Source organism: Rhipicephalus sanguineus, chromosome 2 (assembly GCF_013339695.2).
Source record: "Rhipicephalus sanguineus isolate Rsan-2018 chromosome 2, BIME_Rsan_1.4, whole genome shotgun sequence".
Lineage (NCBI taxonomy): Eukaryota > Metazoa > Arthropoda > Arachnida > Ixodida > Ixodidae > Rhipicephalus > Rhipicephalus sanguineus.
In genome coordinates, this window is record NC_051177.1 from 214742121 (window position 1) to 214757289 (window position 15169).

A 15169-nucleotide genomic window follows, 5' to 3' on the forward strand; every position below is an offset into this window, starting at 1 on the left:
CGGCTACGTCAAGCTTGCTGTACGACCTTTCATACCAAACCCGCGGCGATGCTTTAAATGTCAAAGATTTGGTCACGCGTCTCAAAGCTGCCGAGGGCAGCTCACTTGTGCAAAATGCGGAACGACGGGTCATTCTGTTGATGACTGCGCTGGCGATGGGGACTCACTGCGCGAACTGTGAAGGTGATCACCCTGCGTACTCCAGGGCCTGCCCGGCCTGGAAGAAAGAGAAAGAAATACTCACGATAAAAGTAAAAGAAAACATAACGTTCCGCGAAGCACGACAGCGAGTTTCATCGTCATTTCCAGCAAGAAACATCTTTTGCCGAAGTGGTGCGACGGGGGGCAGCACCACAACGGCCTATCGCGGTTGCCCGGACCACTCGCAGTGGGCCGAGGCAAACGCCACCCGCCCCCATGGTGGGAGCAGCGAAGGCTGCCCCGCCTACTCTGAATCTGACCACACCGGCGGCCACTACAAGCTCCGGCACCGTAGAGGCCAAGGAGAGCACATCGCCCTCCGGCTCGGTGGCGTCCAAGACTTCGTCACACCAGGCGAAGTCCCCACCTGCCAAGCCAGAGATCCCGGCGACTCCAGGGTCGTCGGGTCTCACGACCACGCCTCGCCAGGCGAGGTCGGACAAACAAGCCAGCAGCTCGCATACGCGGGCGTCCAGTGCCTCAAACGAGGCAATGGACACAACTCTGGTGCCTCTGGTACCGAAAGAGCGGCGTAGCTCCCTGGAGCGCGCGAAGAAAACCAAAAAGCCGATAATGGGGCCCGACGACGGCCCTGCTACTTGAGCTCTAAATTTCGACCTAAACAACACCCACTTCCTTCTCGTACACACAGCACTACCTGACATCCAATATGGAAGCACAAATTATACAATGGAACGTGAGAGGACTGCTTAGAAATCTCGACGATGTCCAAGAACTCTTACACAGACATACACCAAAGGTGCTGTGTGTACAAGAAACACACTTAAAATCCAAACACACGAACTTTCTACGCAGCTACATTATTTTCCGGAAAGACCGGGATGACGCCATCGCGCCATCCGGGGGTGTAGCCGTTATAGTTAATCAAGGAGTAGCATGCACACATTTACCACTTCGAACTTCCCTTGAGGCAGTGGCTGTTCGAGCGGTTTCTTTTGAACAAACTCGTCACCATTTGCTCTCTCTATATACCTCCACATTACCAACTGCAAAAACATGAATTTCAGTCTTTAATAGATGAGCTCCCTGAACCTTACCTTGTACTTGGGGATTTTAATGCGCATAGCTGTCTATGGGGTGACTCCCGCTGCGACGCGCGAGGTCGTCTAATTGAACAGTTCCTTTTCTCTTCCGGCACGTGTCTCTTGAATAAAAAAGAGCCAACATACTATAGCCTTGCGAACAATACCTACTCGTCCATAGACCTCAGCATCACATCTCCATCACTTCTGCCCCTTCTAACATGGAAAGTCATTAATAATCCCTATGGAAGTGACCATTTTCCTATAGTTCTGAGCACCCCCATAGTTAATGAATGTCCTCCACAGGTTCCCAAATGGCAAATTGACAAAGCCGATTGGGAACAGTTTCGTAAAATGGCTCTCTTAAGTTGGACCAACATGCGTGCTTTAAGCATAGATGAAGCTGTAGACTACTTTACAGCTTTTTTGATTGATGCCGCAATGAAGTGTATCCCACAAACAGCTGGACTGCCCGGCAAACGACGTGTGCCATGGTGGAAACACTGAGTGTCGAAACGCGCGCAAGAAACAAAATAAAGCATGGAGGCTGCTTCGGGACTCGCCGACAGCCGAGAATCTGGACAGTTTTAAAAGCATAAAGTCACAGGGCAGGAGAACTCGCCGACAGGCAAGAAGACAAAGTTGGCAGAAATTTTTATCGGGAATTAACTCATATACACAGGAGGCTAAAGTCTGGAACATGGTTAGTAGGGTAGCAGGCCGACAAGCACATTCACTTCCCCTAGTAAACATACAAGGTGACAGCTTGGAAGACCAGGCGAACTTCCTAGGTGCACACTTCGAACAGGTGTCGAGCTCGTCACACTACACGGAAGCTTTCCAACGATACAAAACAAGAATCGAAAAAGAGAAACTAGAGCGTAAATCCGCCAAACACGAAGCATACAATGAACCTTTCTGCATAGCTGAGCTACAAGCATCGCTTAATTGCTGCAATAATTCCGCCCCAGGCTCCGACCGTGTTGTATATGAAATGTTGAAACACCTGCCATCCGAAACACAAAAAACCCTCCTTTCCCTATATAATGCTGTTTGGTTTTCCGGTGAGATCCCCTCGGCCTGGAAAGAAGCCATTATTATTCCTATTCTAAAACAGGGCAAGGACCCATCCTCCGTTGCGAGCTACAGGCCCATTGCACTGACAAGCTGCCTGTGTAAACTTTTTGAAAAGATGATAAACCGCCGACTTATACATTTCCTCGAAGCAAACAAATCATTTGACCCATACCAGTGCGGTTTTCGACAGGGTAGATCTACCTCTGACCACCTTATCCGTATCGAGGCACAAATTCGCGACGCTTTTGTTCACAAGCAATTCTTCCTTTCGGTGTTCCTCGATATGGAAAAGGCCTACGACACCACATGGCGCTTTGGAATATTAAGAGACCTTTCCCACTTAGGTGTCCGAGGAAAGATGTTGACCATAATCGAAAGCTATCTGTCCAATCGCACGTTCCGTGTTCGAGGTGGGTAATGTCTTGTCCCGAATATTTGTCCAGGAAACTGGAGTGCCGCAAGGTGGTGTCCTGAGTTGCACACTGTTTATTATAAAAATGAATTCCCTACGTCTGTGTATTCCACGGAATATGTTTTATTGCACTTATGTGGACGACGTGCAGATCGGTTTTAAATCTTGCAACCTTTCAATGTGCGAGCGGCAGGTGCAACTTGGTTTGAACAAGGTAACCAAATGGGCAGACGAGAACGGGTTCAGCCTTAACCCGCAAAAAAGTACTTGCGTATTATTCTCAAGAAAGAGAGGCCTCCATCCCGATCCGGACATTGAGCTGCATGGTCAGCGGCTACCTGTGAAAACGGAGTATAAATTCCTCGGCGTAATTCTAGACACGAAACTAAACTTCATATCACACATAAAGTATATAAAGAACAAGTGCTTAAAAACCATGAATATTTTAAAGGTATTGTCACGCACTACGTGGGGGTAGTGACAAGAAGTGTCTGATGAATCTTTATAAAAGCCTCATACGCACGCGCCTAGATTATGGGGCGATAATATATCAGTCTGCGACACCAAGCGCGTTGAAGATGCTTGACCCTGTCCACCACTCGGGTATTCGTCTTTCTACGGGTGCTTTTCGCACCAGCCCCGTGGAAAGCCTCTACGTCGAATCGAACGAGTGGTCGCTCCACCTGCAGCGATCCTACATGTCGTTTCTATACTATCTCAAAGTGAACGCAGACAAGGAACACCCCTCACACCCCACAATAAATGATTTATCTAGTTCTGCCCTTTCGACCACCGTCCCTCGGTGCGACAGCCCTACTCACTTCGTGTGAGGGGCTTAGCTGAGGAAACGGGTGTGCCACTTTTCGAACACTGTCTATTGGCTCCCGCTGCACAACTACCGCCGTGGCGGTGGCAGCTTATAGACTGCGATCTTTCCTTCATGGAAGTAACGAAACACGCGCCTATTGCACATATCCGTACATACTTCCTTGAACTACAACACAAATACACTTGTGCAGAATTCTTTACAGACGCCTCAAAGTCCGATACTTCTGTGTCTTACGCAGCCGTTGGGCCATCCTTTACGGATTCCGGTATTCTACACCCTGAATCAAGTATCTTCACGGCAGAAGCTTACGCGATACTTGCGGCCGTTTAAACACATTCATCAATTAAATCTACAAAAGGCAGTTATTTACACAGATTCTCTAAGCGTGGTAAAAGCTTTAAAAAACTCTGAAAAGACACAAAAACCCCATCTTTGTCTCGCTGTATTCTCTTTTAAGCACGCTCTACGCACTTGAACAACATGTCGTAGTGTGCTGGGTGCCAGGGCACCGCGAGATTCAAGGCAACGTGTTAGCGGACCAGCTAGCAGCATCTGCCCACGAAAACAGTCACAATACATCCTTAGCTATTCCCCCATTAGACCTAAAACACTTCCTGAAAAGAAAGCTCAGAGCCTTTTGGCAGACCACATGGGATACGCATACACGAAATAAGCTACACGTTGTCAAACCGCATCTGGGTAATTGGCCGCCAGTATCGAAATCACGCCACACAGAAGTTACACTCTGCAGACTTAGGATTGGTCACAATACAGTACACACACACACCTTCTGTCCGGTGGCGAGCCACCTTTGTGTGATAGATGTGGCCAGCCACTCACTGTCCTTCACATCCTTATCCAGTGCAAGGAACTCGACGCTATCAGAAAAAAGCACTTTTCATTTCCCTACCAACAGCAATTTCCACTTCATCCTTCAATGTTCATCGGTAGGGACCCGCTTTTTACATACCAGTCATTGTCTGCATTTTAAACGATGTACAGAGTTTTCATGTCATATATCAAGGTGATCCGTAGCACGGCCTCTAAACAGAGGTCGCTGCGCGGTGAATACGTTAAAGATAGCACTTGCCTCGCGGCCCTTGGACTCAAGGGCATTGACGAGGCAGTGGTGCTGATGTCATATATTCATAGTTTTATTCTTCCGACCACTTGGTCATTAATTCCACTTGCACATATTCACGTCACTCTCATGATTTTAATATATATATAATGTTTTAATTAACCCGCCTTTAGCGCGAGGAATTTTAAGGCCCCTATACAGCTACTTACCGCAACCATTGTTCACATCCTTGTCTCATGAACCGGCGCTCTTTGGCCATCAATTGGCCCTTGCGCCATTAAACACCACATATCATCATGTCCAATTTAAAGTGGCGTGCCATGAATTTCATTGGACACAAGGACGTATGTGGTCACGCCTGATTGGCTACAAAGATTCATAAATATAGGCGATGCGCAAAGCGCCGACGACGCCATCTGCCGCCACAGCTCGGAAGCGCTGACGGGTCCCGGCGAGCAGTGTTCCCGCGAGCGTCTACGTGAGTGCACGGATGGATGTGTTTTCGTCGTGATTTAACGACTCTGTCGGGCCTCAGCGATGTCAAAAAATAACTGCTGTGTTGTCGGCTGCTCAAACACACAAAAAATCGCAGGAACGCACTTCTACAGGTTTCCGGTGCTATTTAATGAGCGAGAACGACGGCGGCGGTGGATTGCGGCTGTACGACGTAGAAAGTAAGCAATCGCGCTTTGTTTACGGCAGTGTTAGAACGATTACCGTGTTTTTATTTCTCCATTCATGTCGCTACGTATTCAGCGAACGCTACTACCTTTACACTTGGTCGCCTCGCCCGCATTGTAGACGCTACAATGCACATGAGGTTGTTATTAGTGTGAAGACGCGATGCCTAGGCTCTCTTGAAAAACGAATGGCGCGAAGCGCAATGCCAGAGATTGTGGGGAAGGTGACGGCTCTTTTACAAAAGCGCCGTGGAATCACACGTGTGCTGGACGAAATCGGCTGCATTCTACCTATTGATGGCACTGGAATGCGATCATCGGTGCAGAATGTTCGCTGTGCGCTTCTGCACCGATGATGACAAGTGTATCGTTTATTTTTTCACAAGTTTATCGTGCTGGTTTCAAAGTTTTACCAACGCTGACCTTTCGCGTGGCCGCACCTGTGAAATCTATACGACGGTGCGACAGCACTCCCTCAAAATCTACTGTATAAACACATGGCACGTAAACGAAGCTACTGTGTCGAGAAAAAACATTGGTTCACGCGTCAACGCATGCAGGCATTATTGATCGCGACGTTATAACGAAGGCGGTGTACTTACGATGAGCTCCACTTCGTAGGGAAGCTTGATGACGCTTGTCTGTGGCAAACACTTGGCGCGTATGGTGACGTACATTGTCGTCCCACACAGCTTTGGCATCGGACACATGTCCACTATTATAAAGTGCGGCTCCTTTGCGCACACTATCGCCGCAAAAGTGGCACGCGCACAAGCGGCAAATCGCACGCACGCAAACGAAGCGTCTGCTACGCGACCGACCAGCGGCTCAAACGGCCGCCGCTATAGGCGCTGCGCATCGCAGATACAATGATGGAGACGTGGCTCCATCCTGCAGTAGTGAAGAGTAAGACAACACGATAGTGTTTTTACATAGCACCATGGGTCGGCGCGACAAAACATCGTCTCCCCCTGGGAGAAATTGCATTCTTATACTATTTTAAGTATGACCTTGGACTAGAGAAACAAACAGAACTCCAGGGTGTCGGAACGAAATGTTTATCGTTTCGGTTTTAGTTTCGTTCCACCGCAAAAAGTTCCGTTCCGTTTCTATTCCGGAACGAAAAAATAATGTTCCGTAACGGTTCGTAACGTTTTTTTATGGAAAAATTTGAAGCTAAAGTAATCATAAAAAAAAACATTTGATTTGTGATGTATAGTTACTTGCCTTCCTCCTAAGAAAGCGGGACAAGGGTAAAACACGTTCTTCAGAGGAGCGGAAGTAACTGTACATATGAATTCCTACCAACTAGCACAAACCATTATACCCTTCAAAGTCATAGTATTTATTTTTTCCAAATTCAATCACAATTTTAGTGGGCTCAGTGCTTTGTGTCAAGGGAATGAGCACGATCTCAGAAGCAGCACGTCACTGAGTGCACTCTGTGATGTGCGAGACCGCTGTTTTGATAAAAAGATTGCCAGGCCTGCGCGGAATGTGCAGCACAGTCACAGCGAAAGTTGGAAGAGCGGACTTTGTAGAGCCCGTCGTAGAGTCTCTTGGGGCAGCTGATAGGGTACCCACTACGCCATAAATCATCGTAATTTTTCTGAAGTACCGAAGTTCCCACTATGTCATTTTTCGTGATTCTTCGGAGAATCGTGGTAGCCGCTACACATCTGTAAGGCATTATGTGCGCTTTGTGCTGTGGCTGATGACGATGAACTATGGCTGAGCACTTTGCAGTGGGTGGGAAGCATTAAACCACACACTCTTTGCGGAATTAGCATTGTGTGATGGCTGGTTGTCGTTTTACTCTTCTGCCACGCTGTATTACCTATGTTAACACGATTCCTTGCCCGACATGACGCCTGTATAGAGTATTTTTGCGAAGGAGTTATAAGCACCAGCGTGGCACTGTGGTGGAAGACTCGAATGCCACGCAGGGGACGCGGGTTAAAATCCCATCCGATCCTAGAAATTTGTTTCTCATTTTATTTTTTCTTACTTCACGCGATAGTGGTCACGGACACGGGTGGCGGCGGGCAACTATGGAGCCAAAATCAGCTGTTCTGATCTCATAAGAGCCTTCGCTGTAACAAACTTCAGCGCCGACAATGCCCTCTCCACTTTGGCCTGCGTGACAGGCCCGCAAAAGTCCACTTGCGCTAATATCAACATCTCTGGTTGCCACTGTTTCCGTTTTTCGCACAATTTCAACATATCTTTTGCTTTGGAATTGCTGCCTGAGGTACGCGTTAATACTGTACCCTGAGATATGTTCACATTGCATGAGCTTAGTTGTTCCGGACTGCGAAGTTTTCTCGTGAACCGAAAAACGATTGAAAAAATTTCGGTTTCACTCCGGAACGAAATAATAGATAAAGTTTCGGTTACGTTTTCGTTCCGGTCAAAAATATCGTTTTTTTTTCGTTTTTCGTTTTCGGTTTTCGTTCCGTTCCGACACCCTGCAGAACTCTGCTGTAGATATAGCAAATGCTGCAGATATTTATGCCTAGATACGAACCGTAAGTACCCGAAGTACTAAACAATTGTAAGACACTTCAATCTGCATTAAGAAGGGGTAAGAGGTAACAGTGCTGTATATGCAACAACAGTGCAAGGCCTGTTTACACAACGAATAAATGCTAGCACATTTGCCAACACGACCTAAGGACTGTATTTAATGAACATGTGAGTTCACTATTGATTCTACCCAATATGGGATACTGCGTTAACTATTGAGCATTCCAGTTGCCTCCTTAGCCCGCACATCGAAATAATTTAAGCTCCTGTAAGAATTCAGAACAAATAAACTTCAACATGAATTCAATCCATTGCGTCAACTCTAAGGGCGCTTTCCTCGGTTAGTGCAGAGTATCATTTCCGGAGCGAGACCCTGAATTCCTGTACACTCCCTCTCGGCGCTAGCTCCTTAAGTGGCTTCTTGCGTATTAGTTTCTGCCGTTCTTACGTGAAGTCTAGGCGAGACCTTACCATGCTATGGTCACTGCATCGTATCTTGCCAGCCACTTGCGCATCCTGCACGATGCCAAGGTGTGCGCATGGTATGAAGTCATTCTTAGTTTCGCCACTAGGGCTCATCCACGTTCACTTGCGTTTCGCCCGTTCTCGGTAGAAGGTATTTACGATCCGTCAATTATTGCCTTCTGCGAACTGGCATTTCTAGAACCGCTGCCTGGTCTCCAGTAGACCTGTGCGCCGATCCCAAAATCGCCGGCGGCGGCGCGCCAGTGTTTCCACCTCCGGCGGCAGCGCGCGAACGGCGTGGGGTTCATCTAGACCTGTGCGCCGGTCCCAAAATCGCCGGCGGCAGCGCGTGAATCGCGTGGGGTTCATCAGATCGGAGGCGACGTGGGGCGGGGGGGGGGGGCATATTCAAGAGTTGGTGGGGAGAGAAATTTGTCCCTTGACATTTGGAAACAATCTCTTTCACTGAAAAAACGAAGCATTGATTGCGCTAGCGACATGTCGTGATGTCATACGAACTAAGGCTAACTCTTTTTGGAAACTCAGCTCTCTTTTTGGAGATAACGCTCGTATGTGGAAATGCGGCCGTCCCCGAGAGAGAAGCGGTTTTCGTGCAGTTTCAGCGGTCGAAGCACGAAACGGTGAGATGACAGCACGTGGAAGGGGCATAGAGCTGTTTGCTGATGTCTGCCGACATTGCGCACGCGCCAAGCGCTCGCGATCTCGCCCTAATTTATACTCGAACTTCATAGTTGCTGCTCGAGCCACGCAGCCCCTCCCCTACTCCGGCGTCCATTCATGCTCCTTCACCTAGCGAAAGACGGACGGGGCGTTTCCTTTCTACTTGAGGAGCAATCGACGGCAGGACTCGCACGCGGGGCGATGTTATCGAATGCGCCCTCCGTACGATGGAGATGACCAGCTTGTTTCATCTCTGCTTCAGACGTGTTCCTCGCGAGCGCTCGCGGGTACAACATACGATGCGCGGAGCAATGTTATCGATTTGGACTTGATACGGAACATGATGGCGACGGTGAAGACCTGTCCTGAGTGTCAATAAAATTGTTATCGCAATAAAAATGTACAAGAACTGTGCAAGCGGGCCATTTCGGCAGAGCGCATTCAGTTTTTTTCAAAAAGCGATGAGCCGTGATGTCACTTTTCTCTTGACCACTTCGACGCACGGAACCCGCCAGCACATTCCCATCGTAAGAAGAATGTGAACGAAATGTGCAGAAACATGAACTTATTCTGAACTAGCATATGAATGTGTCCCAGATGTTTCAGAACGATGCAGGGAATGCGTACCGACCTTCACAGGTGCGTTAAACGGGCGGCCAGTAAACCTAATTCGATGGCTGACGCAATCAGAGTTTATGCATAGCCTCCGAGATGTGCGTCCAAAAGCGGGTCTCTGGGGGCTGCGTTCGTTGCGTGGAAGCGCATTCCATCTTTTTCATTTGTGTCGCGAGTTGTGAAAGCTTCATGACTTCAATATGACGTTCCTAAAAAAACCGGAAACAGAGGGCGCACTGATCGCCGAGCTCGCCGCCAATCAGCGGCGGCTGAAATGGACAGTCTATCACATGAACACATCGAGAAGAGTCAGTCAGTCAGTCAATGAACTTTATTTATAAATTGTCCTGAGGAGCCGACTCCCCTCAAGCGAGAAGAGCTCCCCTGTTGAAGCGGTGTGTTTTTGTCCAGATTCCCCGTTCATGTTAAAAGAAAAGACCAACGGCGGCGCGCCGCAATTATTGGGCGGCGGCGGCGGCGTCATCACTCTCGGGACCTGAGCGCCGGTGTGAGTGGCGTGAGCAAAAACAGGTGACGGCGGAGGCGCGGCGCGACAGCGCACAGGTCTAGTCTCCAGCGTGCTTCTTGCGCACCTTCGCATTAAAGTCGCCCATAAATAGAGTGTTTTTACTTTACTCATTGCTGATTCCACGGCTTCACAGAAGCTTTCAACTAAATGGTCACAATGGCTTGATGTAGGCGCGTACGCCTATACAGCGCCTCCTCTATTTTTCAGTGCCTGGGCCAACGCTCTCCTCGGGCCGTCACGCGCTCGCTCCGCATCCGCTCGCCGCTGCCGCGTGGTGGCGCTGTGCAAGTAGAAGTCGAGGCAAAAATTAAAGGTGAAAGTGAACGCTGGATGACAGAGATTCGCGAAAAGAAGAAGGCCGCGCCTAGGATATTTTGGAGCCACCTAAAAGCGCTAGGTAGGAAGTCTGTCACAATGGAACAACGTTGTTAGATGAAGGAGGAAATCAATTGGAAGGGCATGAAGCGCTAGGTTACATACGAAAAATAACAGCCGATTCGTTTAAAAAGGTCACCCAGGGGATTCCCCCGTGAGTAAAAGTACGCAAAGGAGTGCAACTGACGAAGATGTAGTACTAGAGAATTCCAATTGGAAGAAGGCCGAAGGAAAAATTCCTAAGCGCACTACTCCGGGCTTAGATGGGGTTCCCGTCAGCCTCATTAACGAACTCGGACATAACACTAAAGAAGCACTGCTGAAAGCCGTAGAAAAGTGCTTACAGGAGAGGGAAATACCAGACAGTTGGCGAAAAAGTCGAATGAACTTAATCTATAAAGGCAGGGGAGAAAAGGATAAAATTCGCTCGTATAGACCGCTAACCATTACATCGGTGCTCTACAGGCTGGCGATGCAGGCAGTAAAATTAAAAATAGAAGCGTGGGTAGAACAAAATGATATTTTGGGAGAACTTCAGAATGGATTTCGAATCGACAGGCGGTTAGACGATATCTGTTTGTTCTTACCCAATGTATAGAAATATCGAAAATAGAAAACAGGCCCTTATACGTAGCTTATCTAGATATCACCGGGGCGTATGACAACGTTAATCAGGAAATTTTGTGGGATATATTGAAAGAAGTGGGCATTGGGGACGACTGTATACGGCTTTTGAGGGAAATATACCGAGAAAATACAGTTTGTATAGAATGGGAAGGAATAAGCAGCAAGGACAGCGTTGAAATTAGCAAGGGGCTGAGACAGGAATGTCCTCTGTCCCCGCTGTTATTCATGCTGTACATGGTGAGGATGGAAAAAGCGCTAGAAGGTAGCAAAATGGATTTAATTTGTCGCACAAACAGGTCGGCACGATGGTTGAGCAGAAGCTTCCAGGTCTATTTTATGCTGACGATATTGTCTTATTGGCGGACAGTCAAGATCATAGGCGTGCGCAGGGTTCCCCATTAGGGGGGGGGGGGCAAAGGGTCGTCGCAGCGCCCCCCCCCCCCACTCTTCTAAGCCAATTTATGGGGCAGATTTAGCGTCCCCCCCCCCTCTTAGTTGACTAGAAGGGTCAATGTACGAGGCAGATTTTGCGCCCCCCCTCTTAGGTGATTAGGGGGGGCGCCCCCCTGCCCCCCCTGTGCGCACGCCATGGTCAAGATGATATAGAGCGACTGGCAGATATATGCGGAAGGGAATGTGAGGCTCTAGGACTAAGATTTAGTGCAACAAAATGTGGATTGATGGTATTCAATGATCACGAAGACCATGCGGTCTTCATACAGAGCCAAAAAATACCGAGGGTAAGTGAGTACAAGTACCTCGGAGTATGGGTAAATGAGGGGGATAGATATATGGAGGTACAAGAGAAAGTATCGGTAGCAAAGGGAAAGAGGAATGCTGCAATTATGAAGCACAGAGCTTTATGGGGATACAATAGGTACGAGGTGCTTCGAGGGCTGTGGAAGGGTGTGATGGTCCCGGGGCTTACATTTGGGAACTCAGTGGTGTGCATGAAGTCAGAGGTACAATCAGGAATGGATGTAAATCAAAGGACGGTGGGCCGCCTCGCGTTGGGCGCTCACGGGAAGACGACAAATGAGGCTGTAAAGGGTGATATGGGATGGACAGGCTTTGAAGTGAGGGAAGCTCAGAGCAAAATGAGATTCGAAGAGAGGCTGAGGAAAATGAAGAAGAGTAGATGCGCAGAGAAGGTTTTCAGGTATTTGTATAGAAAAAGCGTTGACATGCAGTGGAGAAAAAGAACTAGGAGGCTCACCAGTAAATATACGGCTAGCAGTGCGGGCGATATGGCAACAAGGAGCATTAAGCGGAAGGTCAGAGAGGCGGAGAGGACTTATTGGATGGCAGCGATGGAAAAGAAGCCGGCTCTGAGCAACTACCGAAAGGGAAAAAAACAAAATAAGGCGGGAAAGGTTTTATGATAATTCAAGGGGAAGCGCTTTACTGTTTGAAGCAAGGTCGGGCTGCCTTAGAACGCGTAGTTATAAAGCGAGATTCAGTAACGAAGAAGAACAATGTACATGCTGCGGGGGAACTAAGGAAACGATGGAACATGTACTGATTGAATATGGCGATATTCACCCAGATATACGTGTGGGCACGAGTCTACATGAAGCCTTGGGTTTTAGGGACAACAATGGAAAGCTGAACACGTCCGCGATAGAAATAAGTAAGAGACGATTAGAGTATTGGTGGCAGAAAAGTAGAGATAAAGTACAAAAATAAATAATGGGGAAAAAAATAAGGTCATTCTGCCTTAAGAGGCAGAGAGATAGACCGTGAATTTATAATTTTTCTGGTATAATAACATAGATTTAATCAATGTAGATAAGGTATTAGGACAACATGAAACAAGGAAGTTTTTTCTTTTTTCTTCAAGCATGGTGGCAGACATGTCACCGCCCCGTTATAAAGGGGACGCTTATAGCATCCATCCATCTATCCACGGGAAGCTGGCGCCGAAGGGCCGCGCGTATCACGAAGCTCACGGAATTCGTGTTTGCATCCGAGTTTATTTGCATTTGCGCTTCTTGCAGGCTTTCACAGGTACAGGGGGATTGAAAGAAACGCGAACATAGCGGCGCGCTGTTTTTATCACGCTCTAACCGTGGTGGCAATAAAAACATGCTAGATGGTCTTTTATTGTGTCATGGATGACGTCTCTTTTCATCAATCATCCAGGCTGTAACCACTTGAAAATAGATACGAAACAACAAAGAATACAGATGCCGCATGTTCGCGTGTCTTTCCATCCCCGCTGTACGTATTCAGCAGGCAGTCTGTCAGGCCGTGCTGCCGGTTCGATACTTGCCTTCGAGTTTGATAGTATTCGTGTTTTATTTTCTATTTCAGCTTATCGCAACCGCCCCAATGCCTTACTATGTCGTACTGTTGTGTTCCACTCTGCAAATGGAACTGAAAGAAATTACGATTGTCTTTTTACTTCCCTTTATTCATAAAGAAAAAAAATCTCACAGGGTCCGTTATGCATTCATCTAAGACGACTGAAAGGCGAAAGCCATCTTCTTTTTCTTCTAGTCAATGTATTGAACAGGCCCGTAGCCATTGGGGGCCGGTGGGCCCGGGCCTGCCCCCCCCCCCCAGAACTTTTACAGCGAAAGCTGTTATGAGATCATTTCAGCGGCCGTTTTTGGTGCCGTAGTTGTCCGCCGCCGCCGCCGCCGGTGTCCGTAACCACTATCGCTCGAAATAAGAAAAAAAAAAACGCCAGGCCTGCGCTGAAACCGCAGCACAGTCACAGCGAAAGCTCGAAGAGCGGCGTTTCTAGAGCCCGTTGTAAGCTCCCTTGGGGCTACTAATACAAGTACACTAGCAAGGTACCCACTACGCCATAAATCACAATTTTTGTGAAGTTGGGAAGCGCCTACTAAGCCATTATTCGTCATTCTGCGGGGAAGCGAGGCACCAGCTACACGTCTGTAAGGCATTATGTGCACTTTGTTGACGCGACGACTGATGACGATGAAGAATTATAGCTCAGCCCTTTGTAATGGGTTGGAAGCTTTAAACGGCCCACCACTTATGCAATTTGCATTGGTGACGCCCGGTTGCTATTTCCCTCTCCCGCCATGCCGTATAACGTGCGTTTACGAAGGAGAGAGAGGGTGGGGCGAAGAACTTCACTGAGACCCCGAGGAAATGAATCATGCGTTTATGGGCTTCCTTGGCAACCAATACAAGTGCACTTGCGAGGAAACCACTGCGCTATAAATCGTAATTTTTGAGAAGTAGGGAAGCAGGCACTATGCCATTTTTCGTCATTCTACTGAGAGCCGTGGTACCTGCTAAACGCATGTAAGGCATTATGCGCACTTTGTTGATGCTGTGCGTCATGACGATGAAGAATTATGGCGGATCCCTTTGTAATGGGTTGGAAGCATTCAACAACCCACTCGTTGCGCAATTCGCATTGTGTGACGCCTGGTTACAGAATTCGCGTTGTGCGACGCTTGGTGCTTATTTTACTCTTCTACCACGCTATATTGCATATGGTAATGTGGTTCCTTCCCGACATGAAACCTGTATAGGGCCTTTCTGCAAAGCAGTTTCAAGCACCGGCATGGCTCAGAGGTTGAATACTGGGCTCCCACGCAGAGGGCCCAGGTTCGAACCTCGTTTCATCCTGGAACTTTTTTCTTATTTCGTTTTTTTTTTCCCTTATTTCGAGCGATAGTGGTTACGGACAGCGGCGGCGGCGGCGGACAACTGCAGCACCAAGAACGCCCGCTGAAATGATCTCATAACAGCATTCGCTGTGAAACCGACTCTCAGTCAAGCGAACGTAACGCTGACAAAACAATTTTCCGCGCATTACTGGCATGCGTTCTCTGGTATTGGGTCAGCAGACGACGCGCGAGCGTCTCGATCAAATAGCCGCGGAAGACACATGCCTTCGAAATTGGTTGGTCGCCCAGAACGACAAGTGCTTCATGATTCCAGTTTACAAGATTCCATTATACTTTAAACAACGCGAATACAGCCGAAAACTGAACCATACAGCAGCTTCGAATGCAGTCACGGCATTCGTTTCCGCGAGCGACGACGCG